The sequence below is a fragment of the Cyanistes caeruleus genome, chromosome 9, assembly GCF_971803275.1.
Source record: "Cyanistes caeruleus chromosome 9, bCyaCae1.hap1.1, whole genome shotgun sequence".
In the NCBI taxonomy this organism is placed as follows: Eukaryota; Metazoa; Chordata; class Aves; order Passeriformes; family Paridae; genus Cyanistes; species Cyanistes caeruleus.
In genome coordinates this window covers 14,195,968-14,214,668 of record NC_141709.1, presented here as the reverse complement: position 1 = coordinate 14,214,668, position 18,701 = coordinate 14,195,968, and the positions used below count along the sequence as shown (strand labels likewise).

The 18,701-nt window shown below is 37.1% G+C and overlaps 1 long non-coding RNA gene across 1 annotated transcript in view; it reads right to left on the bottom strand.

Moving 5' to 3' along the window:
* Positions 1–490: 490 nt before the first annotated feature.
* LOC111932732 (uncharacterized) overlaps positions 491–18,701 on the bottom strand; it is a 34,950-nt gene continuing 16,739 nt past the window's right edge. The window contains exon 3 of the long non-coding RNA XR_015290407.1: positions 491–595. This is a non-coding gene — a long non-coding RNA (uncharacterized LOC111932732). The remainder of the gene's footprint in view (positions 596–18,701) is intronic.

Here is an 18,701-nt window from a genome sequence, read left to right as displayed (position 1 = left end):
CCTGACATGGGGCCAGCCACGGGGGAGAATGCACTATGAAAACTTGATGAAGAGTTGCAAGGGTTCACGCTAAGTTGCTGTGAGGTTTTTAGATCAAACTTGTTTGGTGGGGAAAAGGTCAGGACAGCACTTCTCACCTGCCTCTCACCAACACTCCCAATACCAAGAGAGAACACTTGTCCTGCTACTGAGCCATAGACATAATGGTCTTTTCCCTGAATGCAGTGATGCCCAGTGCCACATCAGGCCAGAGGTTGCCTGCAGACCCCAGCAGCTTTTCTTCCACGTTAACCCAGCATAACAAAGAATATCTGAGTCTTGTTACATATGAGGAGGAAAGCACACACTGGATGTAAAGCTGAGAAACTTTGATTACAATAGCTGGAATCTTCAGGGTGTAGTCAAAGGGTTCAGTCCAGTTTAGCAGTTACAGAAAAGGAACATGCAATAACTATCATTACATAAAACAGTGTATTACAGTTATACTTACAGTATATAAAGCTGGTATACATGGGCACACATCCTAGTGTCCATTCCTTTCTCTGACAGAGAAGAGTGGAATGCTGCTTGGGCTCCCAACATCAACAGCTCCCACCTGGCAGGAGGAAATGAGTCAATGCCACCCATACGCCAATTCCTTCACTGCAAGCAGCATGATGTTGACAGTGATTTCACCAGGATGTGTTTAAGGCCATTTTTATGTGTCTTGTGATACTCTTTTAACCTTGCTCTTCCTTTAGTGATTCAGACTTACTGTATATAATAGAGTTTGCATACATGCTACTTTTCTTTATTTTCTTTGCTGTCCCAAAATAATTTTTACCAAACTCCCAAGTTTGCATTTCTCTGACCACTGGCAAGTCATTCAAAACTGGGAGGTCTCTGGTGCCCATTTGTGTGCCACCTCTTATCATCCACACCTCTATTCCTCCATGGGGCATCCTATGTTCTCAACTTCAATGTCTGGCTGTTCTACCAGGCTGTCTCTCTACATTACACCCCTTTGTTAAAATTACTAATTCTTTGTTCTATGCAAAATTACTATTTGCCACTGCTATCTTTCTGAAAACACTGCTGTTTGTAGATAGAGATATTACAAATATTTAGGCTACTAGCAGAGTTACTCTTACAGCAAAATCAGGAATAAAAAAGGCTCAAGACATTGTCACAACAAGTTGATTCAAAGCATTGCTCAAAGACAATAAGTTATTTTTATGAACCACTTCAGAGACAGTTAGTAATTTACAGAATTTAAAAAAACAAAAAACAAACCCAAACAAACAAAACAAGCAAATTAAAAAAAAAAAAAACAACAAAAAAAAGCCCATCCCAAATAATAAATTACTTAGTACATATAATTGATAATTAAGTAGTAATACTTAGTACTGAAGGTTTTAGAATATAATTTATATTATATGGAAAAAAAGCATGAAGTGTGGATTCCCTTGTAAAAGACCTCTTGTGCAATAAGAACTGCAAATCAGTGTGTGTCAGGGAAACACCTACACTAAAAACTATAACTTTCAATATCTTATTTTCCTGAAATGATTATTTGAAATTTCAGGATTTTTGTCCTAATGGCAGTATTTCTAAAAAACAATTACTGCTACATATATAGATATATATTGCACAGCTAGATATACTTCATCCAGTTTCAGATGCATTCATTCATTTAACCTGCTTCATCAGGGAAAAAGAACAGAGCAAAAATAAAGGAATGTATCTGTAACTAATGTAAGAAGGCTTGAGAGCTCTTAGAGTTGTGTGTGCAAATTTTAAACTGCTTGTTACTTTTACTAACATGTGCTTTCTATTTAGGGCTGTAGTGCAGGATATGAAAGGGTAATGAGCTATTCAATGTCTATTCTGACTGAGCTATTTGTATCTAGTTAATGCATTTCAAATGTAACTGACAAATTAATATCCCCAACTTTTCCCATTAACAGCATTAAATAAGGAAATTGCTGTTCCAGAATTGTGACCTTATTATTTATTATACCAAACTCCTCTTGTAACATATTAGTTGGTGTAAATTTTCTTCCAATAAATCAAAGTGAAAGAAAACACACATCTTCCTTCTATTTATGATCTTCCTTTTCTGCCTATTTCTTAAGATAGAAAATTAAAATTAATAAAATTAATTCCACTGTTTATATTCAGGTTCTCAATACTGCAGTGTTCAGTTTATCAATTTTTAAAGAGTATGTAGTTAAAAAGAGTCTGAAGCAAAAAATAAAATGACAATGTGGAACACTTGTATTTGCCTTGTTGATTTCAATTATGTCTTCCAGTATTAAAGGACTGTGTTTTAAGCAATCTATTTTAACTACACCTTTTTGAGAAAACAAGGAAATAAATAGCCTCTAGACTGCTAAATATCACTATGGCACCCTGACTACCAAGGTGTTCCATGCCATCACAGAGGTAACCAAGAATAGGTCAGGTTTTGCTCCATTTCTAATACTTGAGTATCTCAAACAAGACAAGATCAGTCACTTAAATACCTGCTTCTACCAAGGATCACAGATTAGATTTTTGGCTATTTCTTTTGGACACACATTTGCACAGGGGATAGGACAAAATGAGGGTTTTGACATCCCTTTACATACTGGGTATTTCTAACTTCATCCAAATCAAGGCTGCTCACTCTCAGGGCATAACAGAATTAGAGGACTGGCACCTTAGCAGTGCACTACCAACAATCCTACTGGTATACAGCAAAACTTGGGTTGTTAGCGATACTTTTAAGACTCATTCATATTTTATAACACTGATATGAAGCAAATCCCACCCCATGCTTCTAGTGGAGAAATTAACTTTAGATTTCTCCTAAATTGGTGACAAAATACATCTCACAACACTTATGGTCCTGACTACGACTTCAGAGCCATGAACTTCCACATTTGAGGATACATGCCATTTACAGCTTTAGCTGCTTGCTGGCAATAACTAACTAAAGAACCTAGATAATCCAAAGGTCAGTTGGATAACTATTATTCTGCTAAGATAATAATGAATAAGCACACCACTATCATTTTGAAAACAATCATAATTAAACGAACCCAAACCAACTGTACTCACCTACAGTTAAGATCATTTATACAAAGTATGTATGTATAATGTGAGTAATTTCATAGAGAAAAAATAACTTACAGCTCTCAAAAGTACAACTATGAATTGATTTTAAATTAAAGATGTGAATTACACAGTATGTAACTCAATTTAAAAGCCTGATTTCAGAGGAGTTGATATCCTCTGTAGAAATATGTCACATATAGGAAAACATTTGTCAGATGAAAGGTGAACAATGTTATGGGACATGCACTTATACTCATGCTCTTCAGGTAAAAGGAGAAGAGATTGCCATTTAAGAATCTAGGAGTATATTTCTTTTACATACAATCAAAGATATTCACAGAAGGTCAAAAGTACTACTTGCACTTCTGACTGTTGATAAAAAAGTTTTAGCTTGCCCTGCAAGTGAGCACAACTGGAAGAATCCTGTGCCTTTTATAAGTGAACCTTTTTATTAATAAAATATGATTTCTTAACCTGGGAATGGTCATCTTCCAATCTTACAGATCAGCAAATGCAATATGACAGAGATACTGAAATATTTCCTGTGAATCCCAAGTCAAGCATACAGAGACAGGAATGCAAACAGACCCTTACCTCTGTAGATAAAACATACAGAAAAGACTTTACCACTGTGATCCTCATATTCTTTGTCCTAAGAAGGAGCTCTGTGCTCTGTTAGGTGTGTCAGCTCCAGAAGTAGAACTGTTGTTTATATCTCATTTCCCAAAGTCACTGAAACATTTTGGTGCACCAGGCAGACAAATTGGAAAAGTAGACACGAACATGCTTAAGCAAACCCAATAAGCAGCATAATTTCAAACTTTCCCTGTGCCACAGATGTTGTTTTGTTAAGTGATAGTTGAATATGTCTGCTTTAAAATGCTTGAACCAGCACAAGTGCCACTTCATTCCTATGTGAAGTTTTCATTTGGCTGGACAGGTGCTCTTGCAGCAGAATATCCAAAAAAAGAACATCTAAAATATGTATTGACCAACATCTGTCTTGCTTTGACTTAAAGAAGCTACTAGAGTATGCATTTGAGTCTGAGAAAAAAGTTTTCCATTCACTTTGACCTTCTAAAGAAGCTTCATGAGGCTATATGCCAAAACCCACTTTTATACAAAAGTAACCTTGACTACCCACAATGTGGGCATTGGCACTTGAGTTGAGAGTGGGGGCATGAAAAAAAAACAAAACTCATAACAAAAAGAAACCTCTCAATCACCACTAAAAATATAGCGCTTAAAGCAATATATTTTTCAGCTGACACATTTTGAAAGCTTTCTAAAAAGGAGGTATTGCCAATATGTTGAATATATAATTTTTCAATTATAGATATATAGACACAAAGATAGCATTTTATTTCTAAGCTATGTTAGAAATGCCAGTTGATTCATTTGAGAAAATTAATTTGAATTTGGATTATGAACATTTTTTGTTTGTTTTTCTCTCACATCTATCTATCTACACTTAGCCTGTGTAGCAGTATTTCACATTAGATGTAAAAGGTATTATTGGTGTAGGAGTTGTAACATGCTTACTTATCTGTCAAATTTTTCTGTCATGTAACAATATCCAGCCCAAAATATTTTACAAATAACACACATAAATATTCCATCACCAGTAAGATGAAGACAAAGAACTGCACGGGGAAACACAAAACTCAAATAAACATGGAAGAAAAATGAGGAAAGGCTGTTTGAAACTGAAGAGGAAGTTATTACAATAGATGTCTGTATACTAAAATTACACACTGTTTTTGTAATTGGTAACTTGGAATTATAAAGCTTGGGTTTGATTTACACCTTAGAAAATATATTAGTACTGTAAGGAATCTTATGTAGAGTATGCACTTGCACATTTTCCTGTGTATGTTCCTGGGAGACTTTACCTGCGTGTCCATTAATGTGACAGACCCACAGACACACAGGCTTACGGAGAAAAGCACAGCCTAGCACTGTTTTGTATCTTCAGTCTGACAGCAACTACACAGTTGATGGTGTTGCAACATCTTTATATTACTGGTAGTGTCAAATCAATTAACCAAAAATCTAGAATCTCAAGAAGTCTCAGGTATTTTTTTCTCCAGAGTAAATTTGTCTCTCTACATCAAGTGAAACTAAAGAGTATTTATCAAAATCCATGGTTTCTTTGGAGTTTTGTTCAGTTGTTTTATAAAGGCAAGCCCAGGATAATGGTGCTGCAGAGCCATTATTTTCTAACACATGAATCATTTTTATAATGCCATTTATTCTTAAACCTAAATATTGATATGAGAGAGAGGTGTTGCATCTGAGTATCAGTGTGAGGCATCTCTTCTGTAAATTGTTAAAGCAAAAAAGGGTTTTTGCCATGAAATTCTCAGTGGAAATACAATTAGTCACATAATATACTTAAAGTTCTGCGAAAATGAAACATCATGATACCACAAACACAATGGAAGGAGTACCATAAAGCAGAAAAAGAATTAAAATCATACCAAATTACTAATACTTAAATTAAAGTTGAAAAAAACTGGTCAGGTGTAATAGTCTTCCTCAATCCATTAATGTGATTTTCAGGATGTTTTTAGTGGTAGGATATTGTAATGCAGAATGGAAAAGCTATACTGCTGATGCTATCAACCACTGGATAAATTATGGAAATGCAAGGAGCCGGGACTCGCAGGATGCTTGCAGGAAGATACAGCATCATTTGTATTATTTGATTATTCATCTTTCTTTACAGTGGAAAATGAGGGTTAATATATCTGTGACCTTACTACATATTTAGCAGCAAAAATTAAGACTTTTCTCAAAGTGCAACACCAAAATTCTGCCTGAGAGTTAGGAAAGGGGTGGAGAAATACCCAGAGTTCAAACGTTTTGCGTCAAATACTACAAGATATCAACATTCCATTAGTCTAGCCTAGATGCAACTCAGAATTACATGAAATAGGGATTACCTCATTTATTCCATTAACACAAAGGCTGCTGGCCTTTTTTGACATTTTTAATTATTTTGGAGCAACTGAAACAAATATGTTGGAAATTTGAAAATCATTTTCTATTAAAGAGTGATTACAGAAATTAATGTCAGTAGTGATAACTGACTTCTGTCCATAATGACTGAGATAAGGAGTAAAGCACAAATTCATAAATTTGAGATGTGGATACAAAATTACAAGTGGTATTCAATGAGGAAAAACATGAGGAAAAACATCTAATGGAAACCCAGGCATATTACATGAAAAAATACATAGATGATTTTACTGGAAGATGTTAAGAAGAAATAATAGAAAACAGACATGTTCACAATAAAATAGGGCACTAACAAAGGCCTACATAAAAATTGTGTGGCTTTTTTAATCATGCATATCTGAAAATTGACTGTTAAAGTCTACATACCTGAAAACAACTCAAAAAAGCCAAGAAATATTTATATTATTGCACTGTAAAGTGGATAAATTAAAATTAGTTTAGGCAGAGCACTAAAACCTGCACATTATTGTAAAACCCTATTTTGAAAGAAGTATCAGAAAATCTAAGCTGTCTTTATCCCTTCACTAAATTTTAAATAAATTATTCAAAGCATACTATCAATGCTGCAAGAAGAAAATATAATCTACCTAAACAACTACACAGTTGTTTTAAATTTACCTTCTACAAAAGAAATTAGCAAGTATTCATACATGGTATTTAGATTAATTTTTAATACTGCTGTAGATGTTTGAATATTAAAGGAGAACACTTTCATTAATGACTACAACAATGAAATGTTTTCTTTCAGACCAATCCTTGAACATCTCATCCTGTTAATTGATCCCTCAATCTGCAATTTGAATAAAAATAGATATTACATAAAGGGTTTTCTCATTAAAATGCTTTTCTGACATGCTCAGATGCATTATCATTAATTCCTGGAGTCAGTGTGTTATCATGGGAAAGGATGTCAGTGTTTTTTATAATATAAACAAGGCAATATTTGTTGTTAGTTTCACTTCACTCATTTTTGTCATCAGCACTGCTTTTGGGATCAGTGTATGGAGCCTTTTTCACATCCACAATTAGGTTTGTTACAAGTGGGGCAGGCACTTCTTCAGGCTAGACTTTTTCATACCAGCTAGAAAATTCCCTTTGTGACTTACATGGCCCAGGTTCTCAAAGGACATGGAATCTGCATGTATTTATGCAGATACACATTTTAATGTAAAATGACCATAGCTGAATGATCACTTATCATTGTGTGTTCCCCAGGACCTTAAAATTTCCAAAGTAACAGCCTCAGAACCCTGCAAAGTAAACCCATAAAATCATAGAATCCAGCAGGTTCGAAAAGACCTCTTGAGATCAAGTCCAGCCATCAACCTAACACTTCCAGGTCCATCACTAAACTATGTCCTTAAATGCGGATAACTTCATTTTTCTCACTGTTTTCCACAAAAGAGATTTTTAAAAAAATTTAATGAAGCCATCCAGAGTCTTCCAGTGACTCCAATGCCCATGTGAGACACTTGGTATTTTTGCACACACTACACAATTCCTTTCTCTTTTCCTTTTAATAGTCATTTATGAGCAAAAACAAACAATTCCTATTGCAATCCTAACCAAGTAAACATTTTAAATTGAAAAGTAATACTCTTAGGATTATAATGTGATGGGCCATTTATCTGAAAAACAAATATAAATTCTTCTCTGAAGGAAACCAACATTGTACTATAAATTTAAAGGCCTCATCCTAAATTTGTTATAAAGTCTTGATAGCAATGGGATAAGTGGATGCTCTTAAAAATAGTAGCTTATTTCCTGTGCTTTTTCTGCTCCAGGACAGATGCTTTTTGGAAATGCTTGGATTGCAGAATTTGAACCCACTTATCCCTCCCCTGAAAGCTGTTGTGCAAGGCAGGGGCAAGTCTTCGTATTACTCAACTGACATTCCAACCCTCTAGAAGTCTTCTGACTACATCAATATTTCAATCAGCACCTGGGCACGAGCCATTTCATAATTTGGTGGTGAGCAGCTTCCCACGCCTTTGTGCTCCTAATGGCAATTGAGCTCATATTAGGAAAGCATTTGCCACCAGGAAATGGAAAAGGTCCTGGGGAATATAGACTTTATAAGAGAAAAAACTTTTAAAGGTTCACATAAAGGCATAATAAATGAGACCTGTTAGATATTATCTATAATGCACCACCATATATAGTGTGTCAATACCCTCTAGTGGATACACTTGCCTGTGTTTATGTCACCTCTCTCTAGCTAGCATACCAAGTCCCAGAGAGTCATATAAGCCTTCTTATAAAAGATTCTCCTGGCTCACGTAGCAAATCAGGGCAATTTTAGAGCAAAAGTCTCCTTAATTGGTGTTCTGCACTCTATTGAGCATGAAGGTTTAGTTAACATGGTCCCTACAACAGCTTCTCCCTCTCCCAAAAGACGTAACTTGATTAAAATACTGGTGGAGTTTTATGAAGCGCTGTGTGCATTCATGTGGGGTAATAAATAGATATAACTGAAGGCAGCTTGACACTTGTGTATTTATGCCTTTCTGTTTACCAGCCTAAGAATATCTTCTGTTACCATAAAATGATTTATACAACTTTGTCAAGCTCAGAACGTGTTGAAGAGGAGTTCGCGTGAGCCAGACAGGGGGTGAGACAGAAGCTTCCATTATCAGCAGAAAGGCAGAGTTAAAATTGATTGCCATACATAGAGAGCTTTCTGAATTGGTAATGTTTTTTTCATCTGCAAGACAAAGTCCTTGTGAATAAATGGATATCCCTACAGCTTATCTGTAATCATTTGCTATCAAACAGCAGCAAGGAAAACAACCCAATCTCACTGGCTTGCAAGTGGGTTCTTACTTGTCAGCTAATGATGTAAAGATTCTACGTAGCATTTCCTGGAACTGTTGTCTTTATTTCTAAATTTAGCAAATGTTTCTGCATAAAGACAAGAGTCTGTGCTCAGCTTAAGGAATGTATGGTTTTCAGACTGAAATTCAAGTTCAAGGTTTTAGAAGGGCAATTAGATTGTATGCATGTGTGTTAAGGACCAAAAGGAAAGATCTTTGGTGTGCAATGTGTTCCAGCAAACTTAAAAAAATAATTCTACACTTAAAACAGTCATTTTCAAGTTATTTATTTGTATGAAAATGTTACTGGAATAAAGTGTGGTGGTGTACTTGAAAACATTTACTAGAATGAGTGGTGCTGTTGTATTTGATGTTTTGCAAAAAGCATGATTAAAAAAGCAGCCATGCTCACAAATAACACACATCTAAGTGACATCCAAACCTCCACTAGCATTTTCTAGCAAAATGCACAGATGAAAGTGTTCTCTATTACAGTAATAGGTCTTCATAAAACATCTCAATTTCTTAAGGAAATAGGTCTTATGCTTACATCTTATAAAACCATTGTTGCACACAGTGTTGCAAACCATTATTCATATTGCATCAGCTTTTCTGCAGCAACTAAAACCCAGAAGCCTTTTCCTGATTACTTTATAGCCTAACCAGTCTGAATTCAGATAAAGATTTGGTTATCATGGTGTGGGGAGGGAATTAAAGAATTGAACAGTAAAATTAAATACAATACTGTATACTCTGGATCTTGACAGATCTAATCAAATAAGCTGCAATTTGGAATTCACATGTTTTTCTTCTATAATGGGCTAACACCCTCCGCAGACAAACAGGAACAATTCTTAGTGTTTCAACCCAAAATCAGACAATTTGCTATCTCAGGGTTAAAATCAAGCCAACGAGAATCTGAGTAGGTCCTGGAGGTCTAGCTAAATAAAAAGAATAAGCTAAGGACTTGACTTTTGCTGTGCTTCAGAACAGACAAGCTTTAGCACTTTTGACAGAATATTTTAATAAATTGCTTTTTTACTCTTCAATTACTATCACACTGAAATAGATGGGGAGTCTGCAAAAATTAATTGTTATGAATAAGGCAAAATTAAAAACATTTAGAATTTTGGAAGTTATAGTATCCTGGATACTATACTAAAACCCCTGGTTTGGGGTTTTGTTTTCTTGATTATAATTGTTTCCCAATCAGATACGTGGCCAGAACTGAAGTAGGAGAGAGTGTAAATAAAGCAGCAGCAAACAAATTTTCAGAACAAACAGCTGTCTGTTCCACAAGACAACACAAAAACTGAAGACTTAACAGAACTGACCTCAATCAATGCTGAGTTTTAATCTGGTGTTTCAGTGCTCAAAACTAATTGGTTTAAAACTTACCCATAATTAAAGAGCCAAATTCCCAAAATAATATTTTCATTTTATTTCCTTGGAAATAAGCAGTGTTCAGACCTACCCTCCATAGGAATAATCTGTCTAAAACATAATAGAATGAATTTAAGTAGGCTTCACAACATGAGAGAAAAGTAAAGACATATATGAATAGGGATGAAATAGTATGAGAGATTTAATTCATCTATTACACTTGAACAGCAGTGCTCTGTTTTAGTGTTTATTTCTCTAACAACTCTGCAGCCTCAATTTTCAGAGTGCAGGTATATAAATTTTAAAGAAAAGGCATCCTTAGCTTAGTGTTTATCATACATGCAATAGAATTAAGAAAAACTTATTTCTATGAGATTCATTTTCTCTGATAAAGAAGTGTATTAATAACCATATATTAGAATCTACTGGAAGCCATGAGGAAGGATCCTCTGTGATTTAAACCAGGTCAGTCTCTGTCCATCTATTACAAGCAGACTGCAGCCCACTATTTTTCACACAAGTTCTTCCCTTGTCAGGAATTTCTCTCTGCCAAGCTTTCTCTTAGGAAGTAGCGAAATAAACTCATTGTAATCATGTTTAATTGGGCACTCATAAATACAGGCACATGCCAAAACTGCCACCCCTCCACTGCAGGAGGAAAAAGAAGAGAAGCATCACTAAGTACTAAGCTACACCACTTCCAGGTGGTCACTTCAAGTGAGACCCGAGAACAAGAGCTGCTGCCTTGGCCAGATAGCTGCTTCATGGCCCGTTTTTAATCCCCAATCTATTTTCATCAGAACAGAAAACACAGAAACACTGAAAACAGCTTTATTTGGCATTATCTGGATCAGATTTTGGCCAGAAATCAAAGGTGGCTTGACTCCTTAGAGTTTCTCCCTACACTGCTGTGATACTTTCCCCTGGCTCTTGCCAGGAGCCCCAGAGCACCATGAGCAGCCCCAGGGGAGAGCTGAGCCCTCACAGCTCTCTGCTGCTGCCCAGGGAGCAAACTCAGGGCTCTCCATTTGGGCAACCAGAAATACTAAAAAACTCACTCAAAATTCATTCAGAGATGGCAAAAAAAAAAGAAAAAAGAAAAAAAAAAGTTTGCCACAACCATGTGTTGTATTCTTAATTTTACATTTTTGCATGGCTAAAAGACACGAGAGGGAAAGATCAACAAAGGCAAGGCCAAAAGTCTGAAGGTCAATTCAAAAGATTTTTCCCCCAATGCAGTCAGTCATGACAGCACAGAGACACTCTCAACCATACATCCCAGGTCCAGACACACTGCTTTGCATCCATGAATATGGACACAGGAGAAAAAAGAAAAAGAAAGAAAAAAAGAAAAAATCTTTTCCTTCCTGGCGGCAGACCAAAAATCAATACCAGTTGCCTAAGTAAAATCTCACCCTGACAGGGCCTCCCTGCTGGCTACGCAGCAATACTAATGGTCTTGTAGTGGTCTTTAGACAACACAGGGATGTCAATATAATTTTGTTCCACTTTTCTTGCTTGCCATCTCCCATCTGCAACCAATTCATAACCTCAGTTACTCATACCTTTGCAGAAATGGACTGACTCTCCACCTACACATTTAGCTGTCCCTTTCCTCACTTCAGTGCCTCTCTGATCACTGTGACAGCCTTTACAGTGTGTCCCTCCAAATCTGCTTTGCCTTTAATATTTCACTAAAATGCCAATGAAAATTGCCTTCGCCTCCTGGGAGCACAAAAATCTTCTTTTCTTCTTCAAGCACAGTAGACAAAGCCTATTCCCATCAGCCTAAACAAATAAGCAACGGAATCAGAAAATCAGGGACATATATTGAAGGTTTTTCAAATTTTAACCTTAGAAGGCTTCAGACATACCAGTCAACTCCTTGGGGAAAATATTTCACTTCATAGAAAAATAAAAGTTATATACACATTTAGCAAAAGTGTTGAAAACATATGTGTGTACCTTTTGGTGAGCAACAACATGAAAAGTTCTAAAGCTCTATACCTAAAATATTTACCTTTTCTAAACAGGCAACTGACTGCAGAGAAACACAAACACAGCCAGGTATAAAACAGAGGATGTACAACTGGATATTAAATACACCCAAAAGGAAGGAATACACCTTTCCACCAGTGCAGCAGTCCCATCCTTCAGGAGAGCTGGGATCCAGGAGCCATGGAGCCCAGGCCAGGGACTGCACCCCAGAGCAGCCAGGGCAGCATCAGCCGGCTCCCATGGAGCCATGGAGCCCTGGCTCCTCCAGAACCACCACAGCTAATGCAGATAAGCCTGTCAGAAAAACCAGTCTGTAATACATAATTCATCAGTCCCACAAGGCCACTGTGAGAGTTAAACAGAGGGGGAAAATGTGATAATTCTCAGTGGCCTCCGCTGGGTTTCACAGGATGCCCAAGGCCAGGGCAGTGCTGCAGCCAGGGCTCCTCCTCATCAGGCCAGGCCCCACAGGCAGGTTCCCATGGCTGCCTCCTGCAGGCTGAGCACAAGTGGTACCAAAACCCGTGGTAACACTGTGATCTTGTATAAACTTGTCTTTAAACATGGAAGAGCCCTCACCTCAGAGCGCAGCTCCAGCAGAGCCCAGTGGCTCCATGGCTAGCTCCCATGCTAAGGCTCCTCAGGCCTTGCTTTTCCCACCTCAGCCTGGAGAGCAAAGGCAGACTGTGCCACTGAGCCTTTGGTACAGCACAAACTCACACCACAACCTCTTTTAACCTTCTTAAAAGCACAGCACAGTATGTAAAATAAAGAACATGATAATAGATGAGAGTTAATGCTAAGAGCTGAGGTTTGAAGGTGCACAACCACAAGGATGTGGAAGATCCACAGTGGTCCACAGCAAAGGAGTTTGGGAGCAGCTGTGATGATGATTTAGAATAACAGGTTCAGCTCCTCATCCCCTCTCCTCAGTCTTCTCTTCCCTCCCTCTGTGCAGCCCCCCTGATCTCCAGCTATTCCAGCTGCTCACAAGAACAGTGAACCAACACTGTGTATTCCAGAAATCACTCACAAGAACGGTAACTGTGTTGGAAGGAAATCTGACATGGGTCCAGCTGCACTCGATGGACTTAGGAGTTATTTAATGTAGTCTGCAATCATTGTTAACTAATGTTTCGGTCTAGATAGAATACACTAGATATAAAAAAAACAAACAACCAAACCTCCAGATTACAGGTATTGGTCTCAAAGACATCACTCTGAATTCACAGTGCAGTAGGAATCAATCTAATAGAAACCAAGGAGTTTGATATGGAAGACTCTTCCCCCACACACTCTCTACAAGTCATTTTTCCTGGTACTACTTAAGTTTGAATCAAACTGAATGTTTCTTATAAGAATTAATATATTGTTTGTTAAAGAGTGAGGATTTGGCCATTGTACCCAGCAATCTTCAGCAGTTGCTTGTACATTCAGGCACAGTAGAGAAGAGTGGTTCACATTATTTCCATAACCAAGGCCACTTAAGGAGTTTTATTGCTTTCTTTGCTTCCTACCTGGCATTTTACCAAAAAATATATTGACAATTTCAGAATGCCATTGCTACATAAAGATATGGATTTTTAAAAAAGCATTTTAAGAAATCAAGGAAAATGAAAATTAACATGTAAATGCCTTATGTGAAATAGAAGCACCAGGAAAGATTAACACCTTGCAGGGAAGAAGTGGGAGGCAAATGCACTAGAAGAGAGGAGAAAACTTTCAAGAAGATCACAAAAAGAGCTAGAAATACTGGGAACCATGTACAGGATCCAGGGAAAAAAAATATGGAGCAAATGAGAGCCCTTGAGAATTCTTATTGCATGGATGGAAATGAGAGATCACCCAAAAATTAAATTCATTATTAAATTTTTTTTTTCTCAGGATGCACCATCTTATTTTGCTGCTTCATATTATTTGTAGGGTATATTCAAATTCCCTGCTAATATCTTTTAAATATATGTGTTATAAAACCCTTAGTAAAGCTGATGAGAAAGACATCTGTATACAGCACTGCTTTTAGCATATCAGCATAAAATTAAGTAATTTTAAATTTAATTTCCAGTAAAAGGGTTATTTATCTTTAAATAAAATGCTTCTGAGCAATTAGTAAACATTCCAATATATTACTGTAGGGTGATAGGATTAAAAGAAAGTTATTACTTGTAAGCTTGATATAAAATGTAGTGAACTGTGAATTAACACAAAGATAAATGCAAAATATCTCACATTTGTCTAATTAAGAACCAACATTCATTTTCCTCATTGTAGTCAAAATATTTGGGCCAAATCCCTGGCAAGTAAAAGTTAGTCAAGTCTGTTTAGTCCAGCCTACACTGCTCACAGCTCAGATCTTGACTTATGCCCTGACCTGGAACTTGCACTAACAGTGAGCCCTATCAACACCTGATAGAATGAGTTTCCTACTAAATCTCTTGTGTCAGCATTTAGGATTAACTTATTGACCAAAAAAAAAAAAAAGAAAAAAAAAAAAGAGAGACAAAAGGCGTAAGGAAGCAACATCATCAATAAAGCAGAGCTAAGAGGTATAAAGGGAAAAAAAAGAGAGAAATCACACTACTTTGTAAAAATCAGAAACTTCCACAGAAAACCAAAACGTTTTACACTGAATTTTCACTAGTGTGCTTAAAGAAGTAAAATATATGTGAAGTTTGAAAACAGTTATTTCACATGTTAATAATCCAGGTATGACTCACACTGAAAATAGGGACATTTCTTTGTGGAAATGGTATTAAATTCTCACTGGGATAAATTTGTTCAAAATTTGTTATTTTGCCTAGGGCAAAGACATCACATTGAATTCACATGGTAAATGTTAAAATTGCAACCTCTGTCAGATTTGGACAAACTCTCCTCAAAAACCCATTTCTAAAAACATTTGGAAGCCAGCTTTCACAGAACTAAGGATAACCAAAACATACAATATTCAGATGTGTCATAATTATTATGGCCAGCTTCATTACTGGAAAAGCCAACTTTTCCAGAAAACTTAGAAAGTGAAGGGCATTAGGAGCTCCTTGTACTCAGCCTAAGACCAACACGTGAATCATACATTCTTCAATTAAACCATGATGACATTTCTCTGTTTCCTCACACAGATACAAAATCATAGAGCTGGAAAAGTGTTTATACTGTCCATTTGTATTAGAGGCAATTCTTCAGGAAAACACCATGTTTTGTTAGTTCAGCTCCTGAATTTAAAAATAATCACGATGCTCAGGTAAAAGAATACATTGCACAGCGCTCAGCTCAGAACAATCCAAAGCATGGGAGTGCCAGCGCAGGAAAGACTTTTCTCATCAGACCAGAACAGGTCAAGACCAGAGCAGGTACAAGATCTTATTCACTCCACTAGCACCTGACCTGTCTCAGAGACAGCAAGATACCACATCCTCCCAAATCAAAGCCTAGAAATGTCCAGTAATAAGTAGATAAAAGAGTCACATATGCAGCTACAAGTTCTGTATTCCTTAAGTGTGCTACTAAGGTGTCTCTGCTTCATGTCTCAACATGTATTATATAGTTTTGAACAGCTGTTGGTAGGAACAGATGGAATCTCCCCATTCTAGTATTTAGTCATATTTTAATTTACTTATATTGCAACTGCTATATTGTACCAAGTGAAACTGGCAGGTGTAATGACACACAATCCCATTACCTTTATAATAAAATTGGTAATTAAAACTTATTAGTCCTGATGGAAAGCAGTAGTCATTGGTATTAGGATACTACTTCTTAGTGTATTGTATTCTTAAATTTTTTTAATTTTAGGAAACCGAAAGTTTGAAAATTTCCCATCACTTTCACTATTTATTCTTCACCAAAAAAAACCCAAAAACAACCAAAAAACATTCACTGAATAATCACAATTAGAAGGCTGGGCTTTATTGTCTATTATGTTAATTTAGCTCTCAGTTAGTGCAATCCCAGATCCAATGTCCTAGTGTATGAGGCTCCCAGCCTTCTCACTCAATAAGTCAGCAGCTTCAATTCACTGATTTCAATCAAAACAGAAAGAACATGAAATTTTTATTATAACTTGATCCCAGACAATTTTTACTTCAAAATTATTCCATTGAAATGACAGACTACCATGGTTTTTGAGTCTTAAAAACAGTCTAAAGTGAAAAGCAACTGTGGGAATTTCTCTTTCAACTTTGTTCCATATATAAACACACACAGAGATTTATACAATAAGGCCAGATAAGATGCACAGAAGAAGAAAGAAAAGCAGAAAACCAGCCAAAATTAAGCAGAATCTTACCATCAAAAGCTTCAAGGAAATGTTTTCTGTTCAACTGAATTTTAATGAGGGGAGTGTGAGGGCCAATGTACATGTGCAGCAAAACATCAGCTATGTGGGCAACAGCCAAGACGCTCTCAGCAGGGTCAGATGTTACATTTACCCCAGCAGCAGACAGGATCTGGTGGGATTTGGGATCATACTTCAAGCTCACTCACAAGTCTTTCCCCACTAGAGGACAAAAGAAACCTGTACGTCTTGCATAAGGTCCCAGCACAGCTCTTGCCTCGACCACTGACAGAGCAGAGTGGCTGCATAAGTGTAAAAAAAGGAGACAAGGACATGGACTTGCCTACACAAACCAGCCAGGATATCAAGTCATCATAACCCTGGGTGAGGGATCACAGAGGTATCACAAGCAGTACACTCATGCAGAGCGGTTTATTATGCCTCTGAAGGAAATCATCTAATACTCCTTATTTTAATAGTGTAAGGAAGATTCACACATTCTATTAGAAAGCACTGTCTTGCTCTTTTCCTGGCTGTTGGCCACCACTGAAATCAGTTATTGCAGAGGTAAAAATAACATCTTGCAAAGAATCATTAGAGGCTACTTCCTTAGTTTTCCTATTAAAGGATACTTTACTGTATGAGAAGTGGCTATGTGGTCCCTAACTATCAGAAAAGCATTACATAGGACAAATAATCTGGAGCTTGTTGGGGTTTTTTTAATAAAAAGGTAGTTTTTTCTACCTCCTCCTTCCTCTGTACCTAATCTTTAGCAATATAAAGTTAGGAGAAGGAGAATGGGTTAAAACTAAATGGAGCTGCTCCTTCAGAGGTCCAGGGCAATGAGGAGGTTTGCAGTAACAGTGGAAATCACCAAGGCAAGACCAGCTGTCTCCCTGCAGGAGGACAGCTGATGTGCTGGGGCAGCTGTGAGCTGGGAAAGGAAGCACTGCACTGATTAATCTGTCTTGGAACAGTTAAGACAAAATTAAACAAATCAGCCACATTTGTTTTTCTAACTGTGGTACAGCAACAACAACCAAAGGTAATCACCTGCATGTCCTGGGTCCTCTTGTCCTACAGTAAAAAGAACAAAGAGAATTAGGAATTAGCTCAAACCCTGTAATGCTTTGAACTGTCATGACTCGTGGTCCAGTCGTATTCTTTTTGCTCAGCAATGGCTGTGCCCCACATCAGAGCAGAAGGCATCTACCCCATGCCTTGCTCCCACATCACTCCTAGGCATTGTCCCACAGCTGTGGGTGGCAAAAATCTTTGATAGACAATAAATTTTCCCGGATTTGCCTCACAAACTGTTTCACATCAAAGAAACTGCTGGGGTGTGAATCTTCTGAGGTTCAGAGTTCGCTCAATTTGGATGAGCTCTGAAGCATTCACAATTTTATTCAAGTCACCCTGCCCAGGATCTCATAGCAGGAACAGACTTCCTTGGGGGATTTCTGGCATTGCAACTTTTTGTTCATGAGTGTCGGGATATGCTCCTATCCTTAAAACTGAAAACATTTCATTAAACATTTCAGCTAAGTGCTAGTTCCACATTTCTCCAACCACTTTTAGTTATTGAAGTTTCAACCATATATTTTTTCTGAACTTTATTAAAAGCTGGTTTCCCAGTTTCTGGCTAATATTCCAGACTTAGAATTTCCTTAATTCATCTACTTCCATCAGAAAGATGTCTCAGAGATTCTGGTTTTCTGAGTAACAAATAGAAAAACAAAAAGCTTACTGGCTCAAGAAAAGACTAGTTAGTCTCCTAACTCTTAGGCTTAACTGTATATTCCACTGTGAGATGCATCAAAACCAAAAAAATCTACATTAAGAATCTTGAGTCTTCCTCTTCCACTCTCTCTCTCTCTTTATTCTTAAGGATGCCTTCTTCCTGTCCTTTAGAGGCCACAGTACTTTCAATTTCCTGAGAGAATGAGCCTTCATTAATCACAAATATACAACCACAAAGTGTTTTGTATTAGTTCAGGCAGCAGTGCAGAAAGTATACTTTATTTTGCTGGGTCTCCCAGATTGTTTGCAAGAAGGAAATTCAGGCTGATGCTAATTTTCACAACTGCATAATCACTTGCATTTCCTCACGCACAGATTCTCTTTATTATACGTGT